The 13,698-nt window shown below is 45.7% G+C and overlaps 1 pseudogene; it reads right to left on the reverse strand.

The window, feature by feature from the left end:
* Positions 1-13,698, reverse strand: part of LOC120836231 — an 85,827-nt pseudogene that overhangs the window by 50,947 nt on the left and 21,182 nt on the right.

Consider the following 13,698-nt stretch of genomic DNA (forward strand, 5'->3'; position numbering starts at 1 on the left):
ACTTCACTTCGTCCAGTGCTGCGGGGCAGTACAGAGAGAGAAGATGTGAGCTTTTCAATGGCGCCTCCGAGTTTTACCTCACGTACTCAGGCGTATTAAGAAAACAGTAATTGCAAAGAGTAATATTTCGTCTATGGACGCACGAAACAAACAAACTTCCTGATCAACAACACTAATGTAAAGGCGCGAGCTCGATGTGTGCATACTTATTGGTTGCTGCAGCTTGTTATAATTCGTACACAAGCAAGATCCCCGAGCTTCGCAGCGTCGACATTCCCAGCACTGGCTGGTCCACATACCTCGAAACGCTAACAGAAAGGCTCACGTAAAAAAATACAACAAGCATGTGTTAAGACAAGCTATACGTCTCGGGCTTGTGCTAAAGCTTCGAGGTCTGGCCATTTAGGTTAGTTTAGAGACCACAAATGACGCTCTCGGGACCAGAAAACATGAGATAACTGCCGTTATTACTACACGCTCTCTGTATAATCTCTTGTCGACGTGTCGATCGAAACCGAAACCCTGCCACTCTCCTCCCTGGCCAACTACTTCCCAGAGTGCAACGCGCGCCGTGTTGCATGCAGGGCTTTATGGAAGTAGTCTATTAGAGCCCACCGGTCGTTCTCTGTTGAGTGTGTTCAGATAAGATCGAACACGCGAGTCCGGTTCGCATTTTTGTTTTTCTTCATATTTTTATACGTTACTCCCCAATATGTGGAGGGAACGAAATCACAAATGTTTTCTAAAAAAAACAAATATATCCGAAGAAAAAAAAAAACATGGCTGCCCCAAGACGGCAACGCCGTTTTCGGGCTTTGTCTGTTCTGTCAAGTTTGACTGCATGTAATGGGCAAACTAAAAATACCAAAAAACTGAATATTTATCAGGAAGCAGTGGTATATAGTTACTACATTCTTGAACGTTTACAGCATTCTCAAAATTATATATCGCGCGTGCCAAATTCACAAATGCGGCTGCTTTAACATTTTGACCCTATTTTTGTGACTCGTTATATCGTTATATGTTAAGGATATTAAACTGAAACTTTTTTCATATGTCCTTCCTAAACGTGTCTTTTATCGAAAAAATAAATTGCTGCTCTAGTGTATAATTCAAAATATATACAGCGCTTCAAACATATTCGAAATTGAAAAGTTCCGCAACTTCAACGCGCGATTAAAAAAAAAAAAACCATCTTCGATCTTTTCAAAATTTGGAGGAATCACTCTCCTCTACACAATCGTAAAAGTCCGTTAAAAACATGTTGCATCATTTTGTTTCCGTCGAAAGTACAGCGCTTTGAAATGTACCTCCACACGTGGACATGCTCGCCCAAGGTCACGGCCGCAGTGTGGCCGCCTTCCATTTCTTTGTTCAGAACTTCTCATAAGGTCCTGTTTTTTTACTTGCACAAGTTCGAATCATACATCTGGACCACTCTAACTGCTCATTCACACTGGAAGCGGTTCCGCGTTTGGAAAGCGGTTGCGAACGCGGTTGTATAAGATCCAGTACAATTGCACGCGCACTTGATGTCCTCGAGTGCGCGTGCAATTGCACTGGATCTTTATACAACCGCGTTCGCAACCGCTTTGCGAACGCGGATCCGCTTCCAGTGTGAATGAGCGGTAAGTGCATGTATAAAGTACACGTAGCTCAGTACAGCAGTTCGAAGCATCGAAGATGCGAACTAAGACGAGCCCGCCCTTCGTGTTTAATTGTTGCATATGCCACCGCACGGTCGCGCGAACTGAAACACAACCACCCGCACGAGGATAGAAAGAAAGTACATATATAACCTGCCGCGTATTACGTCCGTGCTCGCCGTGTATAGCGAACACGACCTTTTGAACCCAAACAACGGCGGATGCAACCGGAGACGCCGGGTCACGCGACCGCACGGTCGCGCGAACTTAAACATAAATACCAAGAACGAAACGATATACAACACCTGTGTTCGCGAAGTAAACCTAAGAGCTGAACATAACACCTCGGTGGGACTGAAGATCAGCACTTTTACTACATCTTTAGGTAACTGTTTTAATAAATCGCTGACACCTTGGCTTGTCCACACATTGTTGTAGAATAAATAAAAATGCATTGACACTCAACATGTTCAAGCAGCGGTTATGAAATAGTGATCGTCGTTGCGCTTTCCGCGGTCCGGAAAGCAGTTAGTTCCGAGTTCTGCCCCGTTCTGCGACTTCGCCATACGTGCCACTTCTGAATTCCACGGACGGCTCGCACATTGCTCCACTCTTCCTTCTTCCGGTTCCGGAACTCTACAGGTTCAGTTTCATCCAAGTGGAGCAGCTTGTACGCGCAAGGTTGCGGAGGTTGTGCAGGCGCAACTGTCTAGATTGTTAGCGGCAGGATACAGAAGGGAGCTTGTGGACAGTGTGGCCTCGAGGGGTTTGCTGCGTTTGGCGGGTACGGTCAGAGTAAAAGAAAAAATGAACAGTTTGCATTCCCTTTTACCATTCGATGTCCCATAATGTGAAGGCTTTTGCAAAAAAATTCAACGTAACGGTGGTTTTCAGACCACACTTTAAACTCAGCAGGCTAACCCCATTCACGGGAGGGGTGAGCGGGTGCCCAAAAAAAAAACCACAGAAATAGAGAAGTCGAGTTCGGGAGGGGGTGGTTTATGGTATACCATTGACATGTGGTTTTACTTACGTTGGCCAAACACGAAGATGTGTAAACAATCGTTTTTTAAAGCAGAAAAGGGCAGTAGAATTGATGGCTCAGAATTCAGAAATAGCCAGACATGTTGAGAAGTGAAATGGGTGCAACCCGGAGTGGGTCAGAACAGAAATTATCTACAGTGAAAAAGATGCGACTAAAAGGATATTGAGGGAGACCATCGGAATAGGGAGTATTGGGAACTGCATAAGCAATCCTTCCCTTTTTTTTAGACATTTTAACCTGGTCCTATATCAGAAATGGAGTTTCCGTCTCCATGACAGGTTAGATCCAGCCCAAAGGTTAAGTAAAATTGATCTGTTTTGGGTTGGGTTTCTTTTTTTTTTGAAGGCATTGGAAGGAGACATAAATAAAGAAAAGGGGGGGAGGTAGGTTTTTTGGCAAAGTCGGAGATAAGTAAGTACAAAACGAGCGTGTTGGTAACAGTAATTAAACACGAGGATGTACATGGAAGGAGGGACGGACAGATAGCGGCACAAACTTTAATTGGCTTTGGGATTACTTGGCCGCGCATTTTTGGCTCAGCGGGCGGGCTTCCACATGTGTTTTCAAGGTTTGTGTTCACGTCGGCAACTGTAAAGGGAAGGGGGGGGGGGGGGGGGGGGGACAGGAAGGGCGTATATCTGAGTGGTGTGCTTGTGCACGATTCGACGGCGGGGGGCAAGGAAGCGTTGCGAGGAAGTGGGGGATTAGCGCTTGGTGGCAGTGGCGGGTGACAAGTCAACTGCGTGGGCATTCTCAGGGACACTGTGGCGCGTAGCGTGTATGTGTGTGCGAGGAGCGCTGCTGACGTGGACTGGACGGGAGGAAGCGGCTTGACCTTTGGGACTGGGGATGTCGGTTGGGGCACCGTGGGGGCTCGCCTTTTTAAACGAGTGTCTGACAAATCAACCTTCAACTGTGTTTGAGACGTTGTGCTGTGTTCGTCCCCTTCTGTGTTCCTGAGTCTCGGGTTTTATTACCATGAGTTATCACCAGCTCGCTTGCTTGTTAAGTATTATCGCGCGATAGAGTTTGTTTTTGCCTATAGTTTTGTTCTTTTCTTTCGCAGCTAAGGTTCGCCATGATAAAGTATATTCCTCCTCCTCCTTTTTGTGTGTTTAAGGTTGGGAGCTTCTTGGTTATGTGATGTGCCGGTTAATTTGGGATAATGCGAGGATATATCAATATAAATGTTTAGGTTACAATCGGTTGGTGTTACGAAAAGCGTGTTTTATGGCCTGCGATCGCGACCAGTCTGTTGCTTCCAGGCGTCCCGTGGCTCTATGTTCCCTCCCGGCGTCTCCGGTTGCATCCGCCGTTGTTTGGGTTCAAAAGGTCGTGTTCGCTATACACGGCGAACACGGACGTAATACGCGGCAGGTTATATATGTACTTTCTTTCTATCCTCGTGCGGGTGGTTGTGTTTCAGTTCGCGCGACCGTGCGGTGGCATATGCAACAATTAAACACGAAGGGCGGGCTCGTCTTAGTTCGCATCTTCGATGCTTCGAACTGCTGTCCTGAGCTACGTGTACTTTATACATGCACTTAGAGTGGTCCAGGTGTATGATTCGAACTTGTGCAAGTAAAAAAACAGGACCTTATGAGAAGTTCTAAACAAAGAAATGGAAGGCGGCCACACTGCGGCCGTGACCTTGGGCGAGCATGTCCACGTGTGGAGGTACATTTCAAAGCGCTGTACTTTTGACGGAAACAAAATGATGCAACATGTTTTTAACGGACGTTTACGAGGGTGTAGAGGAGAGTGATTCCTCCAAATTTTAAAAAGATCGAAGATGTTTTTTTTTTTTTAATCGCGCGTTGAATTTGCGGAACTTTTCAATTTCGAATATGTTTGAAGCGCGGTATATATTTCGAATTATACACTAGAGCAGCAATTTATTTTTTCGATAAAAGACACGTTTAGGAAGGACATATGAAAAAAGGTTCAGTTTAATATCCTTAACATATAACGATATAACGAGTCACAAAAATAGGGTCAAAACGTTAAAGCAGCCACATTTGTGGATTTGCCACGCGCGATATATAATTTTGAGAATGCTGTAAACGTTCAAGAATGTAGTAACTATAACCTCCTGCTTCCTGAAAAATATTCAGTTTTTTTGTATTTTTAGTTTGCCCATTACATGCAGTCAAACTTGACAGAACAGACAAAGCCCGAAAACGGCGTTGCCGTCTTGGGGCAGTCATGTTTTTTTTTCTTTAGAGATTCTTGTTTTTTCTAGAAAACATTTGTGATTTCGTTCCCTCCACATATTGGGGATTAACGTATAAAAATAAGAAGAAAAACAAAAATGCGAACCGGACTCGCGTGTTCGATCTTATCTGAACACACCCTGTTAGTGATGTTGGCTAGCAAGCCCAGAAACCGCACGTCCTTTGTTAGGGTGGCTCCCAAAGACACAGTGCGGCTGGGCCAATGCCTTTTAATATATACTGTCTCGCTCGGCGCGTCTGGCAGCGAATGATCACCCCGCTATTGAAAACCAACTGCATAAGCTCGAGCGTTGAGTGAACGTTTGCTATCGTCGGTTGGGTCTCGTGAAGGTCGGTCCTCTCATTTAGAGGACCCACTTCTGAAACGCAGATGTCGTACAGGCACTTAGCGGGCGGCGTATTTTTCATTGATATTCACTTTTGCTCGCGTTTTTATCGGCTAAATTGTTGTCCCCCTCCGTCAACTGTATAGTTTGAAAGATCACGAGGTGGCTTCTTTTTAATTATTATATTTTATTTTTTAAAACATATGCGGGGCACGCTCAAGTTATATTTTAATAATTGTACTACAAAATCGCACGTCCTATTTATACACTAGGCCTGTACAAACGTTTTCGTTTACTTTAAAGGTGTACGGAAACAAAAACTGAAATATTCAAATTTCATTCGGATTTGAGTCAAGCGTGACGGATAATAACCGTAAATGATAATCGCACGTTTGTATTTGAACGACTGGCTACATTTTTCGTTCCAAACGGTGCACTTGAGCAAGCGCTCGAAGAGAAACGAACGGCGAGCGCGATGCGTCATGGGATATCCGGCGCAAACAAAAACAGAAAGAAAAGATTTCCCGCGTTCATGGAGTAGCAAGGCAGACGTGGTTATGAGCTTTGCCCTTGGTGGTGTTGTCAGCGTTGTTGTGGTGTCGTTAGGGGGTTTTCGTAGATCGTTTTCGCCGTCCCGCAAGGCCCTCCGCAACCCGCTACGATAGCGGGAACTCCACAGTCAAGGCTATCGGCGCGCAGGCGCAGTAGCGACTTGTTCGTTGCGGAACGCTTAGCGGAGGGGGCAGCGCGGTCTACGAAAACTCCCTAATAGCGCCAGCGCGTTACAACCGAGCCGTTCGCAGTACCCGTGAGGTGACGAGCGTGTGGCTGGCCCAAGGAGCACGTAGCTTCCACAACACTGTCATCTTAGGGCTGAACGGGGTGGGGAAAGCAACTTTTGTTTGAGTTTTGAACGACTGGCTAATCTTCTCGGGGGAGAATGGCTGTTTCCGGTTGCGCGAACGAGGGTCCGAGAAAGAGGCGAGTCCTTCCTTTCCGTCTTCTTGGACCGTTTGGTACAATGCGCGATTTGTCAGTTGAGCCAGGAGGAAAGCTAAGAAGAAAAATGTTGAAATTACAAAGGGTGGCGCTGCTCCGAAGGAATCTGCTACGTCGCGACTACGTAGCAAGTTTCCCAACGTGTCTAGATTACCTCCCAAGTAGGCTCCGCATGCACCCACCAGGTGCACATTGAAATATCGTTTATTTAGCTTTAAAATGGTTTTCTTGCGCCTTTCAGCGGAAAACTGGTGTTCTGGAGGTTAGGGTGCAACATGCAAAACATTCAAGCTAGAAAATGAGCGCTGGAATTTTATTTCCCTACCCCTTTAACCAGCATTGTTGTCAGGTAACTCAACTCTGATGCCAAGTTTTGGTATATATGGTAACTATTGATGGAATTGTGACTCCCAGTTTTTTTAAAATGCATGGCGCAAAACTATTAAAGTATGTCTGCTCTTGTAAATGCTGCCTCTTGAAACTACTCCTTTTATAGAGCTACATATGGGGTAATTTGTTTTTTGTATTATCACATATACCTAGTACGATTTGAGGACCGAAGCTTACCGGTGTAGAGGAATGTGTTTGTGTGTCCTCCCACGACCAGGTCAATTTCTTCAACTTCTGCGGCTATTTTCTTGTCCAGTTCATATCCGACGTGACTGATGACAACGTAAAATGTGACCTGTTTTTCCTTCAGGTTCTGAACTTCTTCCTTAATACTGGCAATTTCATCTAAAATTATATTTTTGCCTGAAAAAAGAGGCACATTATTATTTTTTGAAGATTAAACTCAACATTTTCTTAACAATGCGTTATTCATTTCAGCAATCACAACTGTGGGCTGCAACATACGAATAAATATTTTGCCCCGTTCCCTCAATATCATTCGAAAGAAAGTAGAAAAAAAAAAAAAAGCACTGGGTCTTGCTTTGCGAGGTTTCTGTAAGGCACAACCTTGTACAAACGTTGCTTCGTCGGCGTGGATATCGTCCTCCGCAGCGTTTTTGAAAGAAAACCCTGCCAAAGCTAGGGCTAGTAACAAAGAAACACCAAGTTAGCCTTCTTTGCTCTTTCAAACTCCAGTTTCGAACGTGTTATTGCGGTACTCTCTGTTTCCTCCAAAATACATGCTTATTTTGTTTGTCTCTTACATACCCCTTTCCTTCTTAGGGCGATCACTTTCGCTCACTATATTCTATTGTCTAACATGCTGTTTACAAACAATTCTGCATTCGCCCACAACTGGGAGGGCGCTGCATGAGCAGAAACCATATTCGCGTTGTGGGAAGCGTCTGCGTATGTGCTGTGGTGACAGCAGCGCCACCACGGCGATGTGACGACAAAGCTGTGTGGTGGTGTATACTCGGATACAACATTCTGTGGTAAGCATAAAAAGTACGGTAGCGCGTGCTTCTACGCCGATTAAAGGAGGACACACTGACTCCACCCGTCACATTAAATGCTGCAGAACAATCAGTGACGACACGAGTTCCAGCCAAACGCTGACTTATCACTTGTGTTACTGCCTTCAGTTAGAAGAGTACGGAACCAGTAACGCCTAGCAGACTGCCAGAAAGCACATTGCGTCTAAAAAAATATAGGCGTGCTGTGCTGCTTGCAGGTTACATAAAATACATACCAAAGACGACAATGGGAAGTGCCAAATTGTGAAGAAGATTTGATGCAATGGAGGGTACACGTTGTAGTATTTATTTTGCAGTTCAAGGCTGACAGTTAATCTCTAAAACGCAAAAAATAAACTCATGCTTGTTGGATATGTAGACAAGCTGATAATAGTATGTCAGAGTATGGCGACGTTGTTATAAGCTGTGAATAAGAAATTTAGCCAGTGCAGTACCACTGCTAGCCTGGTGTCTTCAACGTGCAACATGCATTAGTGATACACTATACAGCACACCGGTGCAATGCGAGTTCAGGTATAAACAGTCTGGGGTGGGGATTGAATTCAGGATCTCTGGATTCCGCAGCCTGAGCTTTCCCTCTGCGTGCTCCGAAATGCTTCGTGTTAACACACTTAGACACTAACTCCCCGTCATCTTTTGCAAGCACTGCAGCGTGCTTTCAGTGTGATTAAAACAGTTACTACAATACCGATTTGACGACGGACGCGTGAGGATGCAGCTTACATCTTTGAATGACCCACAATTTCAGGCACACATTGCACGATATGCGGTAAAAGTACATATCATAATTTTACGTCAACCATAGGTGTCCCCTCAGTTGTCATGAAAACACTGCACGTCTGCATGCTTATTGGGTGCAGCATTACGAAGATTAAATGTTGAGTAAATTATTAGAAAAAACAAATGAAACTTTCATTGATTATTGTAATAAACTCGGGGGCACATAATGTATTGTGCGCGCATTTTCCGTGCGTTGTGGTTAGCTATGCTTGGTTACTGGGAGCTTTGAGTGATTTTGGGAGTGTTGCACACTCGAATTATCCATGTGCTCGCCGGGTTTATCAGGGTACTCAAGACGAGTTAAAATGCATTCAGGAGTGGAGTATTTGATGACTATGGTTTAAGGATGATTTTCCACGAGTTCTGCAATAGCCTACAAGGAAATACATATTATTACTGAAAAACCCTATTCCGTTGGTCCGACAGCTTTTGCGCTGCTGGAAAGGCTTGACGGCGCGCAGCCTCGGGGTTTTTCTTTTTTAATTTGGAGGGGTGGCTCATACTATCTATCACAGTGGAAAGCCGTCGAGACCGAGCAGACGGAAATCTCTATTGTCTTGGCGAAACCGGTATATCGGTGCGTCAGCGGCATTCCTCTGCCTTGGCGCAGCGCGAAAACGAAGCAGCGTGGCCGGTGAGATGCGCATGGGTACACTCAACGAGGGGGTTTCCGTACCGCTCGTGGAGGATTTGGTTCTGAAAGCAGGCTGTGTATAGGCCAGTGTTGTACTGAACGGCGTTCCTGGAACGCGATCTTTTTAGGATGAAGGAAGGAACGCCGCAGTTCTATTTTGCATCGGTGAAACTGGAACGGGATCTCGTTACATTTTTACGGAAACGAAAGAAGGAACGGCGTTGCTTTTTTTTTTTTGTCTAGTGGGGTCATCTTTATTTTATTTCTAAGAGGGGAGATCTAAAGAGGTATAAAAGCAATATATTTACGAAGAGCAGTATCTCGTTAAGTCTTTTGTTACTTAGGGTTTATTTTGTGGGGTCCTCGCTTGGTAACAGCAGCGTGCAGGAGAGCTAATGAGCATTGACTCTCTTTTCAGTGGCCACACTCTAAGAAAAAATGGAGTGAAAAGGTAGCAACGGTGCATTTTCCTCCCTTCTACTGACGCGCCCCCAAGCGAACACGAGAAAAAGGGCGGAACGGAACGTTTTTCTCCTTCTCTAGGCAGACGGGAGGAAGCTTTCGCCCTCCCGACTCATCTTCTTTCAGTTTCGTGTTTCGAGCACGTCGCGCATGTTGTTTAATAAATGTAGTTGAGTTGATTGAGCTTCAGCGGCGGCGAAGGCCGCCTGTTATTCCCTCTGCTAGTCCAAACGTGCAGAACATTTTGGTTGCATTGACGTTTTTATCATTAATTTTATCAAACGAGCAAACGAAGCCGCTAGAAACAGCGAGGTTCCGGAGCAGTGCCAGCAGCGCTACGTACAGTGGGTAAGATGGCCGTCTCCGGATTGCGGGTTCCACGCCGAACTACAGTAGCGGAAGCACGCGGAACTGTGTCGTCGTTTTCGACGTTATGGAAATCGCTGGAACTGCGTCCAAGACAGGCAGGTTTTGCTGCCAGTTGCCTGGGTGCCTTCCGTGCAGAGTTCGGTTCTGTTTTCCGATGCCGAGTGCTAACCGGCGTTCAACGTGGTTCTGTATTTCTGCGAGTCGGCAACATAGCAGCAACATCGTGATGGCAGTGTTGTGCGTTGTGAACAGAAGACAGGAATTATCGCCGATGTGACCGTGTGTTCGCGTATCAGTGGTGTACAACAAAATGAGATGACGTAAACTGTCGGGCATTGATGCCGCTGATCGGGCCGTGATCGGAGGGGGCGGAGTGTCGCAGGTTGGCATTCCGCTTTACATTAAAAAGTTAAGACCACTTGAGGGATTAGGTGCAATCGATCAACGTGCGGATAGTCATGTCGGAACGCTGGTCTGAACAGTAATCTCCTATCGTATACAGTGGCCAATGTGACTGCCGGTTGTGTCCCCCCGAGAGCGATTGCGCTCTGGGGAAAGAACTGAACAGTACGAAATTAGGACGGAAAGTACGTATATTTACAGTGTGGAACTTTAGCATTAAAAAAATAGTAGGTAAAATCGAAAGAAAAAAAGAGGCTACCCTTTATTTTGCTGTTTAAATATACTACGGTTCCTGGAGAAACTGCCCTCCAAGTGGCACGCTGGGATTAGCGCTAGAAGTTTTCGAGTTCGCCACGGCGCAGCTCTGTACACTTAACACCTGCCGCAAGTCGCGGCTTTTGACTGCATTCAAGTTGATCGAAAAGCGATTTCTCGGCCCGTGAAGCATGACTTCCAGCTGAGTGAATATCCGCTCTAGAGAGAGCAATTCAAGACCGCAATACCAACTGTGCCCGAACAGCACACATAGAAAAACAAACACCACAATAGAAATACAGGCTACGACGTGCCGTGCGGGGAAACAAACTGTTTGCTTCGAAACGCATTGAAGCGGCTTGATTTATTGGCTTTCAAATAATTACGGCATGATCGAGCGTTTACTTTTTAATAAGAGATTCATCCCCTGAGCCATTGAAAATACTCTCAGAGGTATGGCATTGCTGAAAAAAAAAATCAACATGCTGGGAATATTTCTTTTTGCTTAGCCAGTCACCGAGAAATTCCGAACGTTCAAAACGACCAGTATAAAAGATGGAAACGCAGAGCTCGAGGGTAGTGTTCGGGTTAGTGTGCCGTTGTATTCTTGTTTGTATGTGCCATGTATGTGTATGCGCTCAATGTATGTTCGCCTGATGCTTGTAGTATGCGTAATGTGTCGACATCTGTGTATACTAGAGGTTCCCGAAGATCCTGAAGTGCAATGGTGGCGGGTGGAAATAAAAATATTTTTGTAGTGCATGAATTGGGCGGTACCTAGCACCACCTAGCCTAGCTACTTGCAATTACTCTGCTTGACCCTGCCATCTGGTGGCAAGCGATTTAACTTGCTTTCACACTACGCGATAAACAGCGGCTTCGAGTTTGTTCTTTCGAGAGCGGCTTTTGGTTTCGGGGATTGAGTTTGCCCTTCTCCGTGATGTGCGGTTGGCGAAGGAATTGTGACTTGAGGAACACGAAAGGTAAGACGCAAAGCGCGCGAAGTAACTGGGTATCGGTTGTCTCCATTTAACATCGTAGTGCTGACGACGAGAAGACTGAGTAACTGCTTTCTAAACGCAAGTTTCTGTACCTGCGGGGGGAATCTGGCTTCGGAAATAAACAAAGTTCGCGGAAAGCTCATGTTACGCTTTTATTTGCTGCTCTTCTCGTCTCTTACAAGAGACGTAGCGTCCTCGTTAAGCCTTATTGAGCTCGGTTTGCTCGATTCAGGGCCGCCATAATGAGATGCAGGCGACGGAGGAACTATTTGCTCCCCTGCTCCAGGGACGAAAGCTCCTCCCTTCCTAAAGGAACATAGGTTACAAGACCGTTCCTCCCCTTAGGGAGGACTATCGATACCCTTTTTTCTAAGAGTGCAAGACTGCAGTACAGAAATCAAAACATTTAGTCGAAGGAAAAGACAAAAAAGGGACATCTCAAACTCAGCTACTTTCCTTGCTTCCACGAATCCTCATACACCAAGAACTCCTAGGCCGATCGCAGCCATCACAGAACTTCTTCAAAGAAACGTACAGTTACTCGAAAATAACAGATTATCAGACATCAAACGCACCATTGTATCTCAAACATTGGCCAGATGCACAAACATTAACCTTCATTCCCTCTCCTCTTCTCCCATATTCATACTGAACAACGAATCCAACCTTCATGAAAAGCGACTGGTATAGTTTTCAAGTCTGACCTTCCAAATGCCCTACCCCCTTTTCCACTTCCTCGTCTTGCAGACAGCAACATCGAGAAGCGACTGTTGTTAAGTTGGAACACGGGACTTTGTTTTAGATTGAAACCTGTGAGGTTGTTGTAAAACAATCGTCCAATGTGTGGTAACAGTACATATGGCTCGTCTGCATAGCCCACCACAAACATGAATATGGCAAAACGCTGAGAGTTTTAAAAGTGAATATATCAACAAATTAAATCTTGCTTCCACTTGTTTTCTTCTTGTGGTGTTCTTCCATCACGGCATTCAAATTCGGGTGTTGCCGTTTAATGGGATAGATAAAAAAACCTTGGTTTGATCTAACTAATGGCAATTAGCGAACTACAAATTTAACGTATATGTATACGTGACCTATATATATACGTATATGTAACGTAAACGTTCCATTTTTTTCAAACGGTAACGGGAACGAGTTTTTCCTCGCAGATGAAACTTGAACGGGAACGCGTTCCAAAAATCAGAAGAAGCGAGGAACGAGCTTCCGTTCCTTTTTTTGAGGAACCTGTACAACACTGCAATAGGCCAATTCACACATGGACGGTTTCTTTTTCGTTTTCTTACATTACATTAGGAGCCCGCAAAACATCTGTGCTTCGCATGTCGCGTGCAAAGCTACTTCTTCAATCGGTGGCCACGCTTCATATGAATCACAGATGACCCGGCGACTCTCGACGCAAGCAGACGTCAGCTCTCGAAACACAACATAACGCAAACAAACCAGGCTGCGTGAACTGGAGTTAAATAAAATAAGCGAAGTAGGACGTGTTCTTCCTTACTCCGTTAACCCTTGACCTCAGTCTAGAAACTCCGCCTTCAGCGCTAGCTCGCTGGCTTCCGCAGTGCTTTGGCTGCGCGTGCCTGCGCGTTCAAACTTGTGTAAGCAAGGGCAAAAAGCTCGCGCTGAAGGTGAAGCTTCTAGTCTGAACTTAAAGGGCAACTCCGCTCAATTCCGAAAAATTTAGGCTTACATGTGATTCCGTTTCACAAAGCACTACTAAACAGCTCTACGTCCTCGGATTCGCGAAATGTGGAATATTATTTGTGTGATCTTAATTTAAACATCAGCTGATACCGAAACCGAAACTTCGGTTGCGTCAGGCAACATTGGTCTCGTGCCGTCAGAGTCATGGCCACGTCACGTCGAGCCACGTAGTCTTGTGACGCTCGTGAGGGGGCAAGGGGCAGGACACGCGACGCGCGCAGGTCGCTTCGCATGGCGTGGACGGTGATGGCCCGGGGGAGAGGGAGAGGGGGAGAAGACGAAAGAGGAGAGGCGGAGCGGAGAAAGAGACCGATAAGCGCGCAGGGCAGCGCAAACTAGCGCTTCCGCGTTACGGTGATGACGTGGACGCCGTTGAGCCAGCACCAGGAGAAT

The sequence above is a fragment of the Ixodes scapularis genome, unplaced genomic scaffold (assembly GCF_016920785.2).
Source record: "Ixodes scapularis isolate PalLabHiFi unplaced genomic scaffold, ASM1692078v2 PGA_scaffold2__306_contigs__length_199485367, whole genome shotgun sequence".
In the NCBI taxonomy this organism is placed as follows: domain Eukaryota; kingdom Metazoa; phylum Arthropoda; class Arachnida; order Ixodida; family Ixodidae; genus Ixodes; species Ixodes scapularis.